Source organism: Lactuca serriola, chromosome 8 (assembly GCF_051521515.1).
Source record: "Lactuca serriola cultivar US96UC23 chromosome 8, Lser_US96UC23_V15, whole genome shotgun sequence".
NCBI classification, from domain to species: domain Eukaryota; kingdom Viridiplantae; phylum Streptophyta; class Magnoliopsida; order Asterales; family Asteraceae; genus Lactuca; species Lactuca serriola.
In genome coordinates this window covers 51,389,799-51,412,902 of record NC_136415.1, presented here as the reverse complement: position 1 = coordinate 51,412,902, position 23,104 = coordinate 51,389,799, and positions in this window count along the sequence as shown.

Sequence of the window (23,104 nt, the reverse complement as noted above, 5' to 3'; positions counted from 1 at the left end):
TTTTTTTATCTTTTAAATTTAAATAAAGAAAACAAATAATAGCTTTAATTTTGGGAATTTTGAAATTCAAAAGTACCTTTATTAGTGAAATTAATATCCCTTTATTAGTACATTATTGCAATTATTACATTAACATATTACATGTAATTTAACAAAATAGAAAAAAAAAACTAATAAAATAACATGTGAAAAAAAATTAATTCAAAATAGCCATAAAATTACATTCGGCAATATTGAATTATAGTGTGACAAATGACAAAAGAATACCTTTGTTTATTAGAAATGATTAATTTTAATTGGAAAACTGATATTCTTTATTTTTATTAAATTTGGATTTTGGAATGATAATCAATCCTTTAGATAATTTAATGTAGGAATATCCATGATTGGAACAATATATTTGACCAATTTTATTAGCATTTATTACAATTTAATTTTGATAGAAGATATGACGCATAAGAGATTACTTTAATGCAGATTAAAACTAACTCCTTTGGTTTTGCTTTTAAAACGATCGCTTAAAAGATGGAGCAAAATTTGAAGATGGTGTTCATGGTCATGTTATTGCTTTCCATGACTGGTACGTAGTCTTTTGTTTGTCTCAATAGCTAGCACTCTAATTACCATCATCTTCCCTATTTACCTCTAATGGAATATACTTTAATTTTCAGGTTTGTTTATCTCATCGGTTTTGGCTGACAAAGGCTCGTTAATGTCCAACGAATCGTGTGGTCCCAATGGAACGCCATGTGAAAGAATGTGTCGAGTTGGCTTTCCTAGATGTTGTAATGATGTTTGCGAGTGTTATCCTTGCAATTAATTTTAATATTATATTTAATATCATAAACATAAAAGGATGGCGTCCAAATGTGTTTGTTCCCAAAAAAATCTATGAAATATAAAATTCATCCTGCGAAAGGATTTATTATTATTATTATTATTATTATTATTATTATTATTATTATTATTATTATTATTATTATTATACGACATATGTATATAAGTTGTGGCACCTACTTACAGATTCCAGTTCAGGAAATCAACATTGCGTGAAGATATATAACGATCACCTCCACTTTGTTCACCCTCTAATCATTAATTGTTGTCTATATGTTAATGGTTTAATTTTCCTTCATAAATCTCTTGTGGAATCTCCACTATTACAAATTCTTACCCTTATACTGGCTACAAGCCATATAACGTCTTAATTTAGCAAGATTCGATATTCGTCCAAACATCCAAATCTAGTCCTGTGGTCCATTGCGGGCAAGGAAATAATCAAATAATTTGCGGCAGAAGTTCAAAAATTTGTAAAAAACAACAAGAGAACTCAATTTTAATTCCATTATATCAAAATAAAGGAGGGTCAAGATTTGAAGTAATAAAAAATTTAGTACTTTTTTACGCATGCTTAAAGGAAAACAGAATGTTTACTCAACGTGAGCCTGAGATAAATTAAAATCCTTTGATTTTCTCTGAACTCTCTCTCCTCTCTCTCTCTCTCCTTTCCAACACACACATCCATTCACATTCCCTACCCTATTAAACTTCCCAGAAGCAAGACCCCAATGTTTCCCTTTGTAGCCGGAGGTCAGCCGATCACACTCACATATAAGGTATCTTAAACGGGAACATGATTGCTTCGGTGACTTTATCGCCTTCCTCATTGTAAATATGATCAAATGTACGTGTTAGTTTTGTTATTTGTCTTGAAATTTCAAAAATATATGATGTCAATTGACGAAATATAAAGAACAATCAAATAGATCCATACAACAGAATATACATACAAACGACAAGTCATTGGAAGTGATAGCTCAGAAAACCCATCAACAAAAATATATAAGAAATAAGAAAAAAAAAACACCTAATGCACATCTCATGTTGCTGTTGAAATCGTCATGAAATATTAGAAATCACAAGATCTGAGTTCAAATACTAAAAGGAGAGGTAAAGGGTTCACATGTGGGTAGTTATCGTAAACAAATAGGGAATTCATATCTTCTAAAGACCAAGATAGCGGTGGTCGTGTACCGGGAAGAGGGAAGGGGGAGTCTAATAGTACGGTTTGGTTTGAGATAGGAAAGATGGAGCATGCAAAAGGCGAGATTTATGGATGAAATAGTTTTGTCAATTTTACTAGATTGAATTTAAAGCGAGGAGAATTTAGTTATTTAGCTTGAGGGCCAAATAAGAATGTTGGAGATGACATGTCGAACTATTTGATTCCTTTATTAGAATAGAGCTTAGGACGTGAGGATGAGGTTAACAAAAAAAATTATAGATATTATAATGTGTTTTTATCCTATAAACTTTTTAAATATATAAAACAATAATATGTAAAATTGGAAAATAAATAAGAGGCTCAAAAAATAATAAAACCCATATATATATATATATATATATATATATATATATATATATATATATATATATATGTTGGCTTTTTCAAGCCTGCAATCTGTGGTTAGCAATAAAACAGTAACAGGGGCAAAGAAGGAAAAAAGGAAAAATAACACAGCACAATGCTTTCAAAGCTGGAAGCCTTGTTTATTCACTGAATTGAAAGTGAAAAGGGATACATTCAACGTGCCTACTGCAGAGCTATTTAAACTGAGAAATATGCTAAAAAGACTCCAACTATCCCTACTTGCATAAGACTAGGACTCTACTGCTAACATGGCTTTGAATTATTCAAAACACAAAAAAAAAAACATGACATAAAAAGAAATAAGACTAATTCTGAATTATTCCATCATTCTCCTCCTTAATTCAGAAATCATACCTTCACCACTCCAAGGAGACTTCGTATCTCCTCAAACTTCAATCTTCCCAATGATTTGGTCAAGACATCTGCTTTCTGCTCCTTGCTGCAGATATGAGAGACCATAATGTCCCCATTCTCAACACATTCTCGGATGAAGTGGAACCGGATGTCTATGTGCTTGCTCCTCCCGTGGAAGACAGGGTTTTTCATTAAGTCTAGTGCAAATTTCCAGGTATTATTTTTTTCGATTGAGGCTAATTCAGCATCCATCGCCTCTCGCCACTCCTTCTTACTAGCCTCAAGGTATGATGTGGGTTCTTCACTGTTTCGAATCAACATCAATTCTTCAGGGGGTATATGAATTTACTGAGTGCTATCGTACAAATCGGTAAGAAGCCTGAACCTTTTGGGAGCTCCACCGCCCGTAGAGCTAGAAGTGGTGCTCGGAATCGTTTCCTGAGATGATGATTCGATCGTAATGTGGTCACCATGTGCAACTGGAGTATATGGGGTATTTGACGATATCGGACTATCCAGTGGGCTTTAGTGTGCGTGACCCGACATATGTGACTGTTCACTATTGGGCCAATTAGAAAATGACCCACTTCCTTGATCTGATCCAGTTGCTTGACCTGGTGTGTCCTGCGCCCATTCTTCCTCATCGTAAGGAACATCACCATCTAAATCAAATCCTTCGACTGAAAAAGATACTCCAGGTGTCGCTTTGATCCTTTGACTTTTCTCCCATACCCAATTTCGTTCTTCTTCGAATACAACATCTCGACTCACGTAGACTTTCCCTGAATTTGGGACCAGAAGCTTGGATGCTTTCGAGCCTTTTTCAGTTCCAAGATGAACCAGGGGCATACTTCTGTCTTCTAGTTTCTTCAAATGCCCTTTGACAATTTTCATGTGGCCAACACAACCGAACACCCTGAGATGCGCTATATGTGGCTTTCTCCCAGACCATGCTTCATAGGGTGTCATATTCTTCAAGGCTTTCGTGTGGGCTCTGTTCAAGACATAAACAGAGTATGATACAGCTTCTCCCCACAATGCATTGGGCACAGACATTGTCTTTAAGTTGCACCTCACCATCTCCAATACAGTTCGATTACGTCTCTCTACCACTCCATTTTGCTGTGGAGAGTAGGGGGACGTGTACTGTCTCTCCAGCCCAGTTTCTTCATAGTACTTCGTGAATTCCTTTGATAAGAACTCTCCTCCACGATCAGTTCTGAACACTTTCACTTTCTCCCCTGCTTCAGTTTCTACCTTGCTTCTAAAGTTCTTGAACACTTGTAGAGCTTCATCTTTAGATTTCAACAAGTACACCCACATCACTCTACTAAAATCATCAACCATTAGCATGAAATATCTATTACCGGAAGGTGTTGGAGGAGTAACTGGCCCACATAAATCACCATAGATCAACTCCAACTTCTTGTTTGCCCTGAATTTCGTTTGAGCTGGAAATGGATCTCTTGCTTGTTTTCCCACCAAACAGCCTTCACACGGTTGTGAGGGAATCTTTATTTGTGGCACACCTTCGATCATCTTCTTATCAATCATCAGCTTCATTGAATTAAGGTTTACATGCCCCATTCGTCTGTGCCATAACCATGACTGGTCATCAATTTCAACAGTCAAACATATGCCTTTGGTTTCCTGCAGTTCTATCTTATAAAGGCGATTTGATGACCTTCTAACCTTCATCAACAACTTTCCCTTTGAATCTTTGACCCACAAAAATGGATCTTTGATCCTTATTTCATCTCCACCCTTAGCTAGTTGGCCCAAGCTGATTATATTACTACACAGATCAGGGATGTAGTAAACTTCATTCATCCTACGTTGACCACCATCTTTGCACCTAAATACAACTGAGCCTTTGCCTTCAATTCTTACTTTAGACTCGTTCCCGAATTTCACGAAACCATGAATTGATTCATTCAACGTTCTGAACTTGGTTTTGTCTCCAGTCATATGGTTACTTGCACCTGTGTCCAGGTACCATGTGCAAGATGTGTTCTTTGGATTACCATGGGTTCTCAGTTGTGGACTGAGATTTTCTTCATTTAAGACCACTAGGCTTTCATCTTCGTATGTTGACAGCAACAGGGCAGGCTCGTCATCATGGAGTTCTTGGACCAGATTATTCTCATGACTTCGTTCCTTTCGAGGATTCTTGCATTCAGATGCATAATGCCCATACTCCTGGCAGTTATAGCATTGAATGTCACTCTTGTCATGGCTACTTGATGCAGTAGGATTACTTCCCTTCTGGTGATGGATTCCGCTTCTGCCACCACGACCACCACGGCCTCCTCCGTTTCTTCCTCTTCCTCTGCCACGACCGCCACGAGAACCACTGAAACCACCTCGACTTACTCTTTGTTTTGAGTCACTTTCCGATTTCTTTTTGTTTCTATTGGACCACTCCTTGTGAGTCAACAAGAGTTTCCGATCATCGCTTTCACATGAGCTCTTCATACGTTCTTCATACGCCTTAAGCCTCCCAATTACTTCCTCAACGGACATCGATTCCAAGTCTCCAAATTGCTCGAGTGTCGAGGCAATCTGAAAAAACTTGGATGAAACTGCCCTCAATAGTTTCTTCACAACTTGAGATTCTTCTACCTTGTCCCCCAAGGTTCTTAAAGTGTTGACTGTGTTGACGACTTTTCCGGTGAAATCATCAACACTCTCCGTTTCCTTCATACTCATGGCTTCAAGTTCAGCTTTGATTGTTTGGGTCCTTGCAACCTTCACTCTATCTGCCCCTACAAACATGACTTTTAAGGCTTCCCAGGCTTCTTTAGCAGTCTTCTTCTCTGCCAATGTCAACAGCAAATCCTCAGGTATCCCCTGATAAATGGCAGCCAAAGCCATATTTTCCTTCTTTGCTTCAACGAGGGTGTTAGCAGTTCTGGGTTCTACTGCATCCCAAACACCCTGGGCCAACATAAAGACCCTCATTTTGATTGCCCATGCACTGTAATTGCTCCTTGTCAACATCGGGTAGTGCAGGGTGATTTGCCCGTCTTTGTCACCATTCCCATTGTTGTCACTGCCTTCCATCTCTTCTTCTCTAGGTTGATACTTGGGCATGTACCAGGTATGCTCTGATACCAAGTGTTGGCTTTTTCAAGCCTGCAATCTGTGATTAGCAATAAAACAGTAACAAGGGCAAAGAAGGAAAAAAGGAAAAATAACACAGCACAATGCTTCAAAGCTGGAAGCCTTGTTTATTCACTGAATTGAAAGTGAAAAGGGATACATTCAACGTGCCTACTGCAGAGCTATTTAAACTGAGAAATATGCTAAAAAGACTCCAACTATCCCTACTTGCATAAGACTAGGACTCTACTGCCAACATGACTTTGAATTATTCAAAACACAAAAAAAACATGACATAAAAAGAAATAAGACTAATTCTGAATTATTCCATCAATATAATTGTTTGTATTGGTTTCATTTAATGGTTTTTGCAACTAATAGAGATTTTCTGAAAGAGAATTTCAAGTTTTACGTTGTTGACCTGCCGGTACTACACTAAAAGACAATTCATAATACAGTCTGCTGAAGTAGATCCAACTCAACGTCGTGGCATGCATGCATTTGTTTTGTGAGCCTTTATTATTAGTATATGCTTTCTTCAGCTGAGCCAACATTTGTTTATTTTTTTTTCTTTCGTTTGAAACACAGTAGAGTAGGGAAGCGCATATTTTAGACCATATCTGGTTTGCGTCTTCAGGTGGCCGGGCTCAACTGGTGGGTTGGAAATGGACGATAATTGACTACTTTTTTTAACTCATTACTCGTTAGGTTATGGGTTAGACTTTTTCTTCATTAGGAAATTTACTGCTAACACAATAACAAATTAACCACACATATATTATTGATTTCTTCTTTTATTTATTAACATTTTTAATTAGAAAGTTGCTATTCTTTTTTTGTTATATTTGGATTGATTGATAATTAATCATTTTGATAATTTAGTGTAAGAATATCCATGATTGGAACAATATATTTGTCCATTTTTATCAGCATTTATGACAATTTAATTTTGATACAAGATACCACAATTTTCAAATTACTCTTATATATATGAGTCATAAGAGATTACTTTGATGCAGATTAAAACTATCTCCTTTGGTTTTGGTTTAAAACATGGAGCAAAATTTGAAGATGGTGTCCTTGATCATGTTATTGCTTTCCATATGTGTTACGAACTAGATCTTTTGTTTGTCTCGAGATAACTAGCAGTCTAATTACCATCATGTTCCATGTTTATCTCTAATGGAATATGCTTTAATTTTCAGGTTTGTTTATCTCATCTGTTTTGGCTAACAAAGGCTCGTTAATGAAGTTTGAGAAGTGTGGTCCCTCAGTTGGATCATGTCAGATAAGCTGTCCAGTTGGGCTGCCTAAGTGTTGTAACGGTTTTTGCCTCTGTTTAGGATGCCCTTAACTTTGATTATTGTATTTAATATCATAAATATAAAAGGTTGGTGTCCAAATGTGTTTCTTCCTCGAGAAATCTGTGAAATCAAATTCATCCTGCTAACGGATTATTATTATACAACATATGAATATATTTTATGTAATTCCTAATAACTTCCGTTTATTAAAATGAATCAGTTACTAATGATATCTACATGGTCATACACCAGCTTAGTATATTAAATCTTGTCACTAATTTCTTGGGTTCGCAAACAGCAGATGAACCTTCCATTTTGAAATCACATTTGCATCTTCTTCGGTTAATCTCTTAATTAGTAGCCACTAAAGTTTTGGCATCTACTTACAGACAATATTAATTAATCCATCTATATATCTTTATGTACTTATGAAACATTTTTCCTTTCACCACTTTCATTTGAAACTCTCATGCATTTTTCCTTTTACCACATTAATTTGAAACTCGCATGACTTTTCAATTTTTTTCTAATAATGATTATAAATTGGTTAATAAGATTAAATTAATATCAAACCTAAAGTATAATCATATATAAACTAAAATTCAATATTAAAAGAATATCGTTACTTTTACTTATAAATTTATGTTTTTTTAACCTTTTACATATTATACTTAAAATAATCAATTTATTATATCAATCTAGTATACAAATTATTATATCAAATTTAACAACAATGTTATTGTTATATTTAAAAAAAAATATATTTATACAGATTTCAACTATATAGGTGTTTCTGCGTAACGAGTAGACACTCAGCTAATTATTAATAAAATACTCTTAGACCTGCCACGTGCCATCTTTTAAGCACGACCTTATGCCATGTGTCATCCCACCATCATTCTACTCTCTCCTTTTCCTGCCACTGATTCCCAACATCCATCGACATTCAATTCCTATATTTCAGCATTTCGTTTGTATCATCAATCAATATTCAGAAATCATTATTATCATTATCTAATATCCTAATTTAGCTGCACTCAATCCATTCGAATCCTTACAAAAAAGGAACTCATAATGTACAAAAATTAATACTAATACTAATATTATCATATAATCATCTCATATAAAACACATATAATTGGCAAAAATAACTCAATACAATTTTCCTTTTCTGTTTGACATTTAAATTAAAATTTTGAATAAATTTGAAATGTATTGCGAATGTTAATCTTATCATCTCTTTAAATTTAGTATTTCGGAATTATAGGCTAAATGTCATATGTTTCAAATCTTTGATTTCCTTATTTCCTTATTCCTTATTTGCACTTATAAAAGCCTTTTCCAAAGTAACAATTTATTACGTTTGCATTTGCAAATACTTGTTGCGTGTTTGTCTTTTGATTACTGCTTTCTATAGAGCGCCTCCTGATTCACAACCTTTCATTCATAGAATACCAAATCAACAACTTAGTGTATAAGTATCTTAAAATTCATCCTTTATCTATTGATTATATACATTTTCTTTTTTCTATTATGTTATGTTTCGAAATTGTATTATGTTAAACATGAAATGGTTTTGACAAATGCAAACTAATTCACACTTTATATGTTGACTATATTCGTTTTTTTTGTTTTTGTTGTTTATGTTTGTTTCTTTTTCATTATGTTTCTTTTCTGTTACTCTGTTTCATGTATATATAGTCAAAATCAAAGTAATTTTCTGAAAATGTATTAAATTTTAATGATATCTTTCATAATCCTACTTTTATTTATGTTGACTTTAATTCCATCTTTCATGTATTATGTTAACCATGTAACAGTCGTATATGTACATTTTTTTTGTAAAAAATTCACAAAGTTCGTAACAATCCTACTTTGATTTCTGTTGTTTATGATTGTTTCTTTTTCATTATGTTTTTTTGTGTTCTTCTATTTCATGTTGTATTCTTCTATTTCATGTATATACCGTCAAAATCAAAGTAATTTTCCGAAAATAAAAAATCCCAAAAATACGGTCCAAAAATTTTATTTTAAATTTATAAATAATACCATAGTAACCTAAAACATCTCATAAAACATAAGTGATAGTATCTCAAAACATCATATCAGAATACATTATCAAAATCACATGTATAAATATCAAAGTGAATCCTCCCAGGTTAAAAGTTGTGGTGTGTGCAATGCAGTCATCCCAAGCTCTTCTTCTTACTAGTGGAAGTACCTGAAACCAAAACTAAAAACTGTAAGAACGAAGCTTAGTGAGTTTCCCCAAACTACCACATACCCTACACATAAACACATATAAAATACATTGGGCCCCGCCCTGCTACCTCAGGCACTCGCCCGACATCGGCGTTGTTTGGCATCGGGCCTCGCCCGATATCGAGAAAAGCTCGACATACATATGGGCATAACTACTAATACAAAAAACATGAGCATAATCACCTAATTATAGACATATAAACATTCCTCGGGCCTGACCCGACATTGGACCAAAATCCGGAAGCATACAAACATTCCTCGGGAACCACCCCGGCATCGGACCGTAGTCCGGAACATACAAATACAACACATGCAATAATCACAAAGACATTAAGCATACTAACATTTTTCGGGTACCGCCCCAACATCGGATCAAAATCTAGAGAAACATATAAACCTACATCGGGCCCCGCCCGACATCGGACCTTAATCCAGAACATATTAACATACATAAACAGGCCGATCTTAGTGCCTTCGACCCGTTCCTACTGGAGAAAAACTCACCTTGTAAGCTAATTGCAGAATCTCGTGTGAGGAATCTCTGATGGCTGCACCAACGACTCCCGACTATCATTATTACAATAAAACTTAGTCAAAATCTGATAATCCTTCTTAGGGTACAATGAACATTTTACCCCTAGTCAAAGTCAACCTTCTGGTCAAAGTCAACGTTCTGAGTTGAGTCAACTCGCTGAGTTGACTCATCAACTCGTCGAGTTCTATAAATCAAAATCCCTGAAATCGCAATCCAACTCGTCGAGTCATCCCCCCGACTCACCGAGTTCCCTGGCTACTCATAGTCGCGATTAAGCGAGTCATGCTCAGAGTCATCGAGTTCTATTATGTTCAGAATCGGGACATAACGACACAACTCGTCGAGTCCCTCTCTGGACTCGTCGAGTTCCTCAGTATGTTTGGGCCATCTTAAAGGATTAAGCCCCTACTCTTCAGATCTAAGCTTCTTGTTTCTCATATACACTGAAAATGTCCTTTTAAGGGTAACGTTTCCAACTTTACCCACTACTACCCTCATTTGACGCATTTAGCTCAAACCGTAAATCCTAAGGACTTAGATCTTTGTCCATAAGTCATCCATACTCCAAACTAAAGCATACCAACAGAGATCTAGGCCCTAGACATCATTTGAGTAAGTAAAGTTTCTGCCTTTACTTCCATGCATGGCCTTTTCAGGCTTAAAAGGCCAAAATGACATCTTAGAGCTTGCATGGGGACTCCAATGGCCATAAAGTTTGCACATTTATGCCATAACAACCCTTTACAACCCCATATATGAAGATATACTCACTTGGGATGTCCATTTCCCAAAGATCAAGCTTCTTGGACCAAAAAACCAATAAAGTGGAATAAGGAGATCTAAGAAAGTACTAAGCAAGTTAGAGACTTGATTACTAGAACACGATGAGGATGAAAGGAAGTCTTTGGATCTACTATCTTCTCCTTGAATCGTCAAGCTCCTTCTTCTTCCACAAGCTTGAAAACATACAAAGTTCACTAAAAATGGCTCATAAGCTCACAAATGCATTAGGATTTTTGAAACTAGGGTTTGGGACTTGGAGGCTGGAAATGAGGCCAGCAAGTGGGGATTAGGATGCTTAAATAGGGTGCAAAACCCTGAAATTTGGGTTTCATCCTGGCAGCCCTACTCGTCGAGTTGAGGCTCTCAACTCGTCGAGTAGGTAACTTAAAATCCCGCGTCAAATGTGCTTCCTACTCCACGAGCTTGGGGCTCACAACTCGTCAAGTTGCTTCACAAAATTGAATAAATTATGATTAAATGCGTACCAGGAACTAGACGTTACAGAAAATCAATTAAATTTTAATGATATCTTTCCATCTTTCATGTATTATGTTAAACATGTAACAATTTTGACAAATGCAAACTACTTTATAGTTTATTTGTTGACTATATTCATTTTTTTCTTTTTCTTTTGTTTATTTTTGTTTCTTTTTCATTATGTGTCTTTTGTGTTCTTCTATTTCATGTATATATTGTCAAAATCAAACTAATTTTCCGAAAATGTATAATATTTTAATGATATCTTTCACAATCCTACTTGTAACATTCAGAATCTAGAAGGTCAATTGTGGAGATAAAACCTCATTTCTAAAGGCCAACTCATCGAGTTTGGGGGAAGAAACTCGACGTGTTGGAAGTGTTGTTCGCGTGTGTTTTTCAAGACCAACTCGATGAGCCCCACGTGGTTTGGGAAACCCAAATTTCAGGGTTTTGCACCCTATTTAAACAACTTAAACCCCATATGTTGGCCTCATTTCCAGCCACCGTTGTCCTAAACCCTAACCTCGAAACTCTAAGGCATTTTTGAATGTTGTGAGACATTTTGAGTACTTTTGTGGTGTGTTTGAAGCCTTTGGAAGGAATAGAAGCTTGGTAAGAGTTGGTGATACAAGAAGGAGTTGTTAGATCTCAAATCCTTGCTTCATTTTCGACACTTTTTTGGTAAACATTCTCAACCTTTCTTTGTCAATTCATAGATCTCCTCCTTAGGGTTCTTTTACATGTTTTTGTCCAAATGGAGTGGTTGTTGGTGTTGGATTAATGTCTAAGTCCATAACTATAATTGGTAAGACTCGACCCGACCCGACATGGTCCATTTGGGTTGCATGGCATCATGCACTTGGATAGACTTTAATGAGAGAAATAAGACACTTATGGTTATTAATATATTATAAGTTCTAGTATATTAATAATAAGAATAATGAGATTATTTAATTAGTATTGATCAAGAATTAATCTAGGATTAATTAAGTGATCAAAAGAAGACTAATTAAATATATGGGTTGATTGTGTAAATCATCCGTACTTGTATAGTGGGCTAATGCTCCATGGATAATCAAGTTGGGCTAAAACCCATAGGATGGTCCATGGATGCTCCATGGTGTATTTGTGCCCATGGATCATGGAAATGAAAGGCCATGTCAATTAGGGTTTACATGGTGTAACCCTAACTATATAAGCATCTTATTCTTGACCAAAATCGGCCACTAGTGTGTGAAGTAAAAGGGCTAGCCGATTTCATGAAGTGTAGAATTCTCTCAAGTTATTCTAAGTGTATTTGGTGTTGTGTGATTCCATTTGAGGCTTCCACACTATTGGGGCTAAGCTCTTAAAGCTTGAAGACTTTCTACATCAAAGAGGTATGTATTCTATCTTGCTATAGTCATTGTTTTGTATGCTAGATTAGGATAATACCTTGGAAGTTCTTATTTGCATGTATAATAGAGAAAACATAGATCCAAGATATTTAGGGTTGCATGTACACTTAGGAGTGTTAGAATGCTCAAAACCCAACAGTGGTATCAGAGCCTAGGCTTGTTTTCTTGTTATACTTGCAAAAGAAGCTGGAAAATCGAGTTTTGATGCTGTCTGCCCAGCAGACTCGCCGAGTCCAAGGCAAAAAGCATCCAACTCGCCGATTTGGTTCGTGCACTCGACGAGTTGGACCCCCAGACAGCATAAATTCGACTTTTTTGGCTGGAATTGGACTAGGAACATTACCCTAAGATGTTTTTGAACTTATAAACTTGTTTTTGATGTGGTAATGTTCATGCTAATCCAATTTTAAAGATAATTGTCAATAGATTCTTGTTTTGTATTAGTTTAAAGTGTTACTCTAATTACATGGAAAAGTTTGATTTGAATTATCTTGTTTTATATGAGTGGCTTAGATTAATAGAAGTTATGTGAAATTGTTGTTTTCAATCCAAATTAATCTAAGAGTTGATTCTAAAATGTGTTTTTTGTAACTTGTCCTCAAGTTATATGAAAAGTCACATTTAAGTTTCATAAAACTCATAAAAGTTGGCAATGGTTACAAAAGATGAAGAGTCTTGTCCTTAAGTTATTGAGGTTCAAGAGTCACTTCATTAATAAATAAATAAATAAAGTGTAACCTTAATTAATTCCATAAGTTACAAAATAAAGGAAAAGTTACATTCTTTAATAGTTTAAAGTCTTCCATAACTTGTCCTCAAGTTATGGAACTTGAAGAGTTTTTGGATTAAAACTACTTTAAACACATAAGTTATGGAATTAATTAGTTTTGAATAGTTTCAAAACTTGCCCTCAAGTTTTGGAATTTGAAAAGTTTCACTTATGAATACTTTAATTCCAAGTTAGCCCTTAGAATTTTAAAGAGTTAAAATTCAATCCTTATACTTTATAATATTATAAGTTAATAATATATATATGTATAAGAGTAAAGTCAGTCTTACCGCTAGTACGCCTCATTCACGAAGCCGGTCTATAAGGTGGGTATAAGGTTGTTGCCTATAAAATGGCAACTTAATGGGTGTCCACTCTCACCCACCGCTTCCTTGACTGGTGTAGGGTCGTTAGCCGAACGGGTAGGACAAGGAAAATAATTCTCCCTTCATTAAAAGTATTAATGATAAATACTAAGTAACTAAACTCTTAATAATACCCAATCTTAGTTACTTAGGAAAATATGAATAAGGTGCTAATCCATGAAATTACACTTTACACTTTGTCTAAGTCGTTAGTGGAGCGTATGTGGTTAACCGACACACTAACCTGGACTTAACAAAGTGGGTAAAGGGTGACTTAATATTTATCATAGTATCGATGGAGCGTGTCTGGTTTACCGGCACATCGATTAAGGGGTAAACTCTTAAGGGTACCAAGTAATTTGCATGGTTACTTCACACCTTGTTTTGTGATCCTCGGCATCCCAGTCACAAAACCTGAAGGGCACACTCGAGATTGAAACATGCCTTTGAACAGTTCAATGAATCTCAAAGATCTAGGAGTTTCAAAACCAATTAAAACCTAATAATACATTTCGTTTATCTTGGTGGAAATTGGTGAATCGTCATTCACCTACCTTCAAATATTTTATAGCTTGGATTACGGCATACCTCTTCTAAGTTATAAAATAGTTTGTTGGGTCCTAGCCTTAATATTTCATATTGGGTGTCATATTAAGGACTTTAAAAATCAACTTTCTTGAATATCTCCCAAAATCATGTCTGGTTTAGACATTTATGATCTTCCCAAATCTCTTGAAACAACCTTTCCTAAATGAAGATGATGTCCTAAATGAAGATGATGTCCTAACCCACAAGTTCTTGAAAAAGTTTAAGGTCACTCAAGCCCTATTGGCAAGGCAAGGTCTAGGTGTGATCACATCTTGGAGATGTAGTCACATATTGACAAGCCGGAAGAGTTGGGTGTCAAAGTCTTGAGAAAGTTGGTGGTTCAAGCACTTTCTAAGTCACATAGTGAGTTCCTTTGGGACACCTATGAAACAGACTATGACAAGACCCTTAATGATCTTATCTATTTGTTAAGATCAACTTCCTTAAAACTTGATGGACATTGACAATAGTGACACAGGAAATCCAGAAAAGCATTCTCTTCCCAATGGAAAGGGATCGGCCATAGTCAACTCGGTTGACCAAATGGTAAAGAGAAAAGCTATGTCTGGGACAGTCCCGTGTACCATTATCAAAGGATCCATATGTTTATATTGCCAAAGAAAGGGGCGTTGGTTGCGAAGCTGCCAAATTTACCTAAGGATGTTAAAGTCAATAAGTTTGACTCTACTTCAGGTAAAGTCCACTATCTAACTCTGCTAAGTTTCCATTCTGAGATTCTTGATACATGATGTGACTGGGTCACATGTTGATGTTTAAGAATCAAAGAAAAGTGAAGAAACTTAAAGAAAGAATATGCTGAATCTGATCACATAGATGGATTTCTATCGCGTAGTTTGAAGATCGGATTCTTGAGCTACTTCTTAGGAGTAATGAGATATTGCTTAGGAATAGATAACAACAAGTTTTCATATGGATTGTAAGGATAAGTTTTTCCGCAAAGTTTTAAAATAAAAGAAAAATTTTTGATTTTATTTATTTTAAAATATCCTTGCAATGACATTTGAGGAAAAATTGTTGCTTATATGATTCCATTAATAGCAAGAGTGGAAGTATGAAATTGATTCTTTCATTTGTGGTAATGTCTAAATTTACCAAATAAGGAAAGATTCTCATCACCCAAGTTTCAATTGGACCGAAACTTGGAATCATGCAAGTTGTATAGCATGATGAATCAGAACTTTCAAGTATTGGAAAAATTAAGACTAATTACTTGTTTACATGGATGTGTGAGTCAAGTAAAGGACTAAGGGATCGAGTACACATTCTTGTGCACTGATTAAGTCCACCACAAAAGATTGATAAGACTATTCATCATAGTTTACTAAAGCTCAGTAAATATGATTATACTTACAAGCTTAAGTGTAACTCTGAGACATTGGAAAAGGTTCCAATGTATGGTAGAGCAAATAAGAAGAATCAAATTAGGCGGAAGGATAAAAGTTTCTCAAATCTGAAAAGATGGGAGAGTACTTTAGTATCAGTTTTGTGATCATCTTAATGATTAAGAAACCATATCAAAATTAGTTCTCTAAGGAAGTCTTAGTGCATTCGTATGACTAAGAAGAAGGGATCTTGAATTGTTGAAATGGTTAAATCAAGAAGATGAGTCATACTTTGCTTCAATACAAGTCTTAGAGTCATAATCCAAGATTGTAACTTGAGTGACATGTCTTAAAGAAGGTTTAAAACACTTGTCAAATGTAAGAGTAAAAGTTTTCTACTCTTGTACATTTGAAATTGGTAAGTTGTGATGTTTTGGATAAAACAAAGACCAACTTAGGCCAATTGTGTGAAGTGTTTGTCTTGATTAGAATCCACACTATCTCTTGGATGTTTGACAAGGGAGTCTTATAGGTCAAGAGGACAGTGGGAGTCTTAAAGGTCTTGAAAGTCTCAAGAACTAATCAAGAATAAAACCTGGAGTTCTTCACTAGCACACGACTTGAGGTTTATAACCTATCGTGTTGACATATTCTGTGCCCATTCCAATTATAGTTGGCTTTGCATATGAGTTCTTAGAGTTCTCAATTTGTTGCACAACAACTTGGAAGCAATGGCAGGCCCTTGAGCTGCCAGGTGGCAAGAAATTAAGATTGAGTTCAGTCCATATGAGTTTGGATTTGTCATTATCCTTGTCTTGTGACTATGGTTTTGACAATTCACATGGATAAGAACACATACACCATTAAATCTAAGTGTCATAAGGTTTCTCTCCGATTCATGAAAATGATGGTGAGGAAACACTTTCACTAAGTAGATTTTAGCTAGATAGCAATTGTGATATTTGCATTCTCAAAGTCGTTAGTGGAGCGTGTGTGGTTAACCGGCACACTAACCTGGACTTGTGAGAAGTGGCAAAATAATTGTTTAGACACACAATGGTGCTATCTAAGGGAAGGTGTATGATTTTGATAAAGTCTTATCAAAACAATCTAGTATCAGAAATCTGAACTTTGGTAAGAAAGTCAATAAAGTATTGATTTCTAGAAGTCCAGCTGATTTCTGAGTACATGTCAAAGCTAGTGGGAGCATAAATGTTATGCTAATAATCATCATGTTAGTGGGAGCATGATAATTATGATAAGTATTGCAAGTTAGCAATCTTAATTATAGAAAACAAAAGTTTCAATTGGGAAAGAGTTGTTTTGCTATAATTAAGGGAGAGGAATTATACTTCATCTCAAATCTATAAGCTTAGATTGTGAGGTTTTAATCATTTAGTCAAGGATATATATATGAATTTCATGTTGGAATGGCTCAACATAAGGAAATTCTGTATATGGGTCCATTATTTGCGTTCTAAAATTCGATTATGATTACGGCATCCCTTTTCATAATCTGAATTATGAGAACTTGGCAAATAGAAATGGAAATGTTATAGCAAAAGACTGGTTTAGTCTTTATGTTAGACATCATGAATCGTGTCCCATATTCTTCAGATATAGGATCGATTACATGTTCTATATTCATCCTTTCTAAAATTTTCCAAATGCCTGGGGCATTAAGAAAGGAAAAGGTTTAGAACTGGATATGACTAAAAGGATTAAACAATTGTCGAGGACAATCTAAGGTTTACCAAAAATTGGGTGCTCAAGGACAGTTGGAAGTATAGTGATAATTCTGGAAGGACCATATTGACATAATCTGGAAGGAGGCAACTCTTGTTCAGAAGTGATAGTCAAAATGGAATCTGGAAATGTTTCAAAGTTAGAATTTTCAATCTGTTTAAGATTAGGAAACTTAATGCAAGAAGGATGTTTCCAAGGAGCTGATCTCCTTTGGAATACTCTGTAATGATTGTTGTCAAGTCTTTCTGACTTTGTGCATAATCATTACAAGAGGATCAATGCATATAAGTTTAGAATCTAACAGATTTCAGTAAATGGCATGAATTTGGAATTCTTGCATTTGCAGTAAGGATTTGGGAGTGTGAAAAGAGAATCATTGAAGTTATGTTCAATTGATCTAGTTCACAAAGTAAATATCATAGACAAACATAGTATGCATACTTGGTGTATGGCATGACTAGTGTTTAGAAAACATAGTGTACATGCTTGGAGCATGGGACAACTATTGTTTTAAATTCAAGAATAAAGTTGATAGCTGAAACAGTATACAATGAATAATGTGTAATCATATGGTGATAAATAAAAGGTGTTTTATTTATGTTCATAGGTTTTGATACCATATTGGATTCAATTATTATTGTGTTTCACTTTGCATGTTTTGACTTCCCGAATAAACTGGGTTATTCTTCCGGAATGACTAAGTTATTCAAACCATCCACAGTCGGTCGTATGTTGGAAGTAGATATGAATTAAGACTGTCATGGGTTGGCTTGTAGAGGTCTAAGGTGTTAGACAAAGGGCTACAACACTCATGAGTGCTCATAAGTTCTGAGTATTGGATTCAACCCGCGCTCATTGGAATCACTTCATGGATTTTATCACGAGTGATCATGAGACGATAATATCTTATATTCTTCAAACCTAGAGATATGAGTTGTTACTATGAGGTGATAGTACATTGATTGCACGAAAACGCATTTGGTAACTTGGTGCTATAAAACGTGCCTTTGTGTATGATTCAACAAGTAGTAGAACAAGCCATATGAGTCGAAGTTTATCCATTCCTTTTACCTTCGGGATAAAAGCGATATCTGTGGGCCCCTCGATGATTTGATGATGACAAATGGAAGTGCTCGGCCGGGCCAAGACTGATTTGATTTGTTCAATTAGTCAGTCATCATAAATCGAAAATCAGGAAACAACAAATGGACAGAGAGAATGATTATAATCCATGTCTCAGTCCATATGATATCTAGAATGGAGGAATATACGATCCCTTATCTAATGGACAAGTCATTGACAAAGGTCAGAGTTCATCTACAAGGTCAGAGTTCGACAGAAGCTTTTGAATGCTACGATTGCCGGTCGATTCTTGAAGTCATTCGCAATAATAGTTTTAGACTTATCCAAGTGGGAGACTGTTGGATTAATGTCTAAGTCCATAACTATAATTGGTAAGACTTGACCCGACCCGACATGGTCCGTTTGGGTTGCATGGCATCATGCACTTGGATAGACTTTAATGAGAGAAATAAGACACTTATGGTTATTAATATATTATAAGTTCTAGTATATTAATAATAAGAATAATGAGATTATTTAATTAGTATTGATCAAGAATTAATCTAGGATTAATTAAGTGATCAAAAGAAGACTAATTAAATATATGGGTTGATTGTGTAAATCATCCATACTTGTATAGTGGGCTAATGCTCCATGGATAATCAAGTTGGGCTAAAACCCATAGGATGGTCCATGGATGCTCCATGGTGTATTTGTACCCATGGATCATGGAAATGAAAGGCCATGTCAATTAGGGTTTACATGGTGTAACCCTAACTATATAAGCATCTTATTCTTGACCAAAATCGGCCACTAGTGTGTGAAGTAAAAGGGCTAGCCGATTTCATGAAGTGTAGAATTCTCTCAAGTTATTCTAAGTGTATTTGGTGTTGTGTGATTCCATTTGAGGCTTCCACACTATTGGGGCTAAGCTCTTAAAGCTTGAAGACTTTCTACATCAAAGAGGTATGTATTCTATCTTGCTATAGTCATTGTTTTGTATGCTAGATTAGGATAATACCTTGGAAGTTCTTATTTGCATGTATAATAGAGAAAACATAGATCCAAGGTATTTAGGGTTGCATGTACACTTAGGAGTGTTAGAATGCTCAAAACCCAACAGTTGGGAGTTGGACGTCCCATTTATACAAACCTTTTCTGATATAGGGTTCTAGGGAGCTCGTTTGGCATAAAGGTGCCAACTTTATGGTCTTAAGGGTTCCATGCATCCATTAAGCTTTTCTTCTAGCTTAGTTTGAGCTTTTGAGCTTTTTGTAGCCTTGCATAAGAGTAAAGTTGGAGACTTTACTCATCAATATAGCCTTAAGGGACCAAATCTTCAATTTGAAGCCTTATCTTGATGATTAAGCAGCTTAATAGAATAAGTGGGTTTGCTAATCGAAGAACTCGATGAGTTCATAGAAGAACTTGGCGAGTTGCTTTGGGATTGTCTCGATTCTGATGAAAAGGAGGGAAAACTCGATGAGTTGAAGGGAACTCAGCGATTTGGATTGATTTTTCATAATTTTGCGGTTTGATGAGAACTCGGCAAGTTGAAGGACCAACTTGGCGAGTTGGGTCACCTGGACCGTTGACTTTGACTTTTGACTTATGCTTTTGATCAAGTTTGTCCCAAGGGGTGTTTGAGGTATCCTGAATTGTATTCGAGGAAAATATGGGCTTAGGATAATACCTATATGGGATTGTGCCCAATTTGGAAAATTAGGCCAATGGTTGATTAGTGGGCCTTTGGGACATTCAGATTGAAGTTTGGGTCCTAGTTTTGGACAAGGTTGGGATAGGGGTAAAATGGTCTTTTTACCCCAGGTATGAAGTTGGTTATGGATTGGAACCTAATTGCTAATTGGGTGTTATTTTTGATCTGTTAGTTTGGAGGTGTCGTTAAGGCAACAACTGGGTAATTCCTTCCGGAAGCTTCTGCATTCGAGGTGAGTCTCCCTTCGCAGAATTCTAGGGTTGAAGGCATCAATGCCGGCCCACTAGTAGATGTTTATAGTAAGATGATCGTCTTTGTGATAATTTTTTGGTTTGCCACTACTTGTCAGTGTTTCTATGATTATTTGCGTATGCTATTATGTGGTAGTGGTAGGGATGAAATAAACCCAATATCTGGTTGAAATAGACTGAAGGGGAGGCCAACACCCATATATGCTCGACAGTATCTGGTTGAAATATAACGTAGGGGAGGCCAACACCCAGATATGCTCGGTAGTATTCGGGCATGTCCTGATGTCGGACGGTGTCCGATGACGGACGGGGCCCACTATATGTTTATTATATGGTATGTGGTATTTAGGGAACTCGCCCAACTTTGTCCTTACGGTTTCCAGTTTATGTTTCAGGTACTCGAGTTTTCAAAAGAAGATTTCGGGACGATCGCAGCGCATACACCCGTAGTTTCCGCAAAACGTGATTTTTGGGATTGAAATCCGATAATTGTTTTATTTGAAATGCTTTCTAATGTTTTGAACAAGTTACAATAGTGTTTTGAATATAATGAAAATGAAAATTTTAACCTTAATTTTTGAGATGTTTCACTACTTTTATTTATTTTGACTTTAATTCCATATATTTTTTTGTACATTTATGTTTTATTAAAGTGCATTGCTATATATTGCTATTTTATTTTATTATATACATATTTTATTTGTTTATTTTATGTTCCGAAAGTGTATTTTGTTAGTATGACTCTCTCACTCCACATTGTGTATTTTTCTTCAATTTTTACGGGTGTTTCTTCAATTTGGAAAAAAACAATATAAACGACAATATAGGGTCTGTTTTGTCATTTACAACAATGTACTTTCATTTGATTTGATAAAAAACATAGCATGGCCACGGGTCGTTTTTCCAGTTATAGCAATGTCATTATATTTGATTTTCATAATTTTGTTACAATGACTCTCTCATTCCATATGGGGGTTGTTTTTGATGTACATGTTCATTTAAAATTGTTTCTTTAAAATTAAAAACTTAATACTTTTTCATGAAATGTCATTCTACTTTCATGAAATTAAATTGTGATTATGTTTGGATTGTTAAGTGGCATGTAGGTTTTTATGGTAAGATGCATTAATTATGTATATATGATATCAGTTGAATTATCAAGACCTCGATCTTTAGCCAAAGGTCAAACAGGTCAATATTCTGTTTAAAAAAATATACAAATGTTATAATATTTTTTTAAATATAAATTACAATTATGCCCTTTACTATTATTAATCTTGCACCTTATGCATTTATATAATTTCATATGTTTGCAAAGAAATGGTTGCACCAAATGTTACTTTCATAGTTGATGTGGATGTACTTAGGGATGATGACTTGATTTTCAAAGTCCGTGTGATAAACTTATGGAAGTAAATGTCTTTCTACAACAAGCATGAAATTTGGTCCATTGAATTAATCAAAGTTTCGTGATAAAACTTATATTTATTTAATTTTGCAAACATACATTTATTTAATTTTGTGGGTTATTTGTTTTCTCTAGGATATTATAGGTGATGTATTAGCAATGGATGTGTGTATTACGATGATTTTTTAAACTCTGTCGAGGATAATTTTAGCAATAGATTACAGATAGAAATCTTAAATATTACTAAAAGAGAAACCTTATGACATCATCTTAAATAATCTGGACCATTGATTGCATTTCAATCTTATTTTTTCACCCTTAGATCAAATTGCTGACATCATCTTCTCTATATGGAATGTATTTAATTCCAATAAATGCTTTCCAATCATCAAGCAATAACTTACATTCATTGAAATGGAATGTATATAATTCCAATAAAAGTTTTCCATATTTTACATCTTGAATTTTCAGTTATGAAGATTTTAATATGGTCAATTTTAAAAACATATTACTAACAAATCATTTCAATCAAGCCTTAACATCAACCATTAATATAAATCCGTTTATATTAGTTAACCATTAATATAAATTTTTTTTTATTAGGAAATCATTAATACCGAAAAATCATATTCAAATTATCACATACATATACGATTCATCATTGAATCTGCGACTCACATTTATTCTCAATCGTTTATTTTCTTCAAACATTTTCCTACAACATCGTTAATATTGCTTATAACTTCCATCATCATTCTCTGCTATAAACATTCGCTCTTGTACGCTAGAAGGTCAGTACCTTCTTTCACTTTTTATATTTTTTCGATTATTTTTTGTTCCCTTATCAAATGTATGTACTCATATATTTCGATTTTCTTTGTCACAAATTACATGAAATCAGTTAACTACTTTTCTGAAACTTTTCAAATAAACATGAAAAGATATTAGGTACCTTTAACAAAACGAAAATTAACTATATTGGGAACTGACATTAATTACGAAAATGTTACTTTTATATATTAGAGATAATTATGATTTTTTTTTAGTTTTTATGTCATAAGAATCCGATTAATTTTGGCATGATTGTAAAATATCATTGAAATTATTATGTTTTTGTATATCATATCAACCCACTTTTTTTATCTTTATATAATAACAATAAAATTTATTAATTTACACAACAAATATAAGTATTTCAAATTTTGTA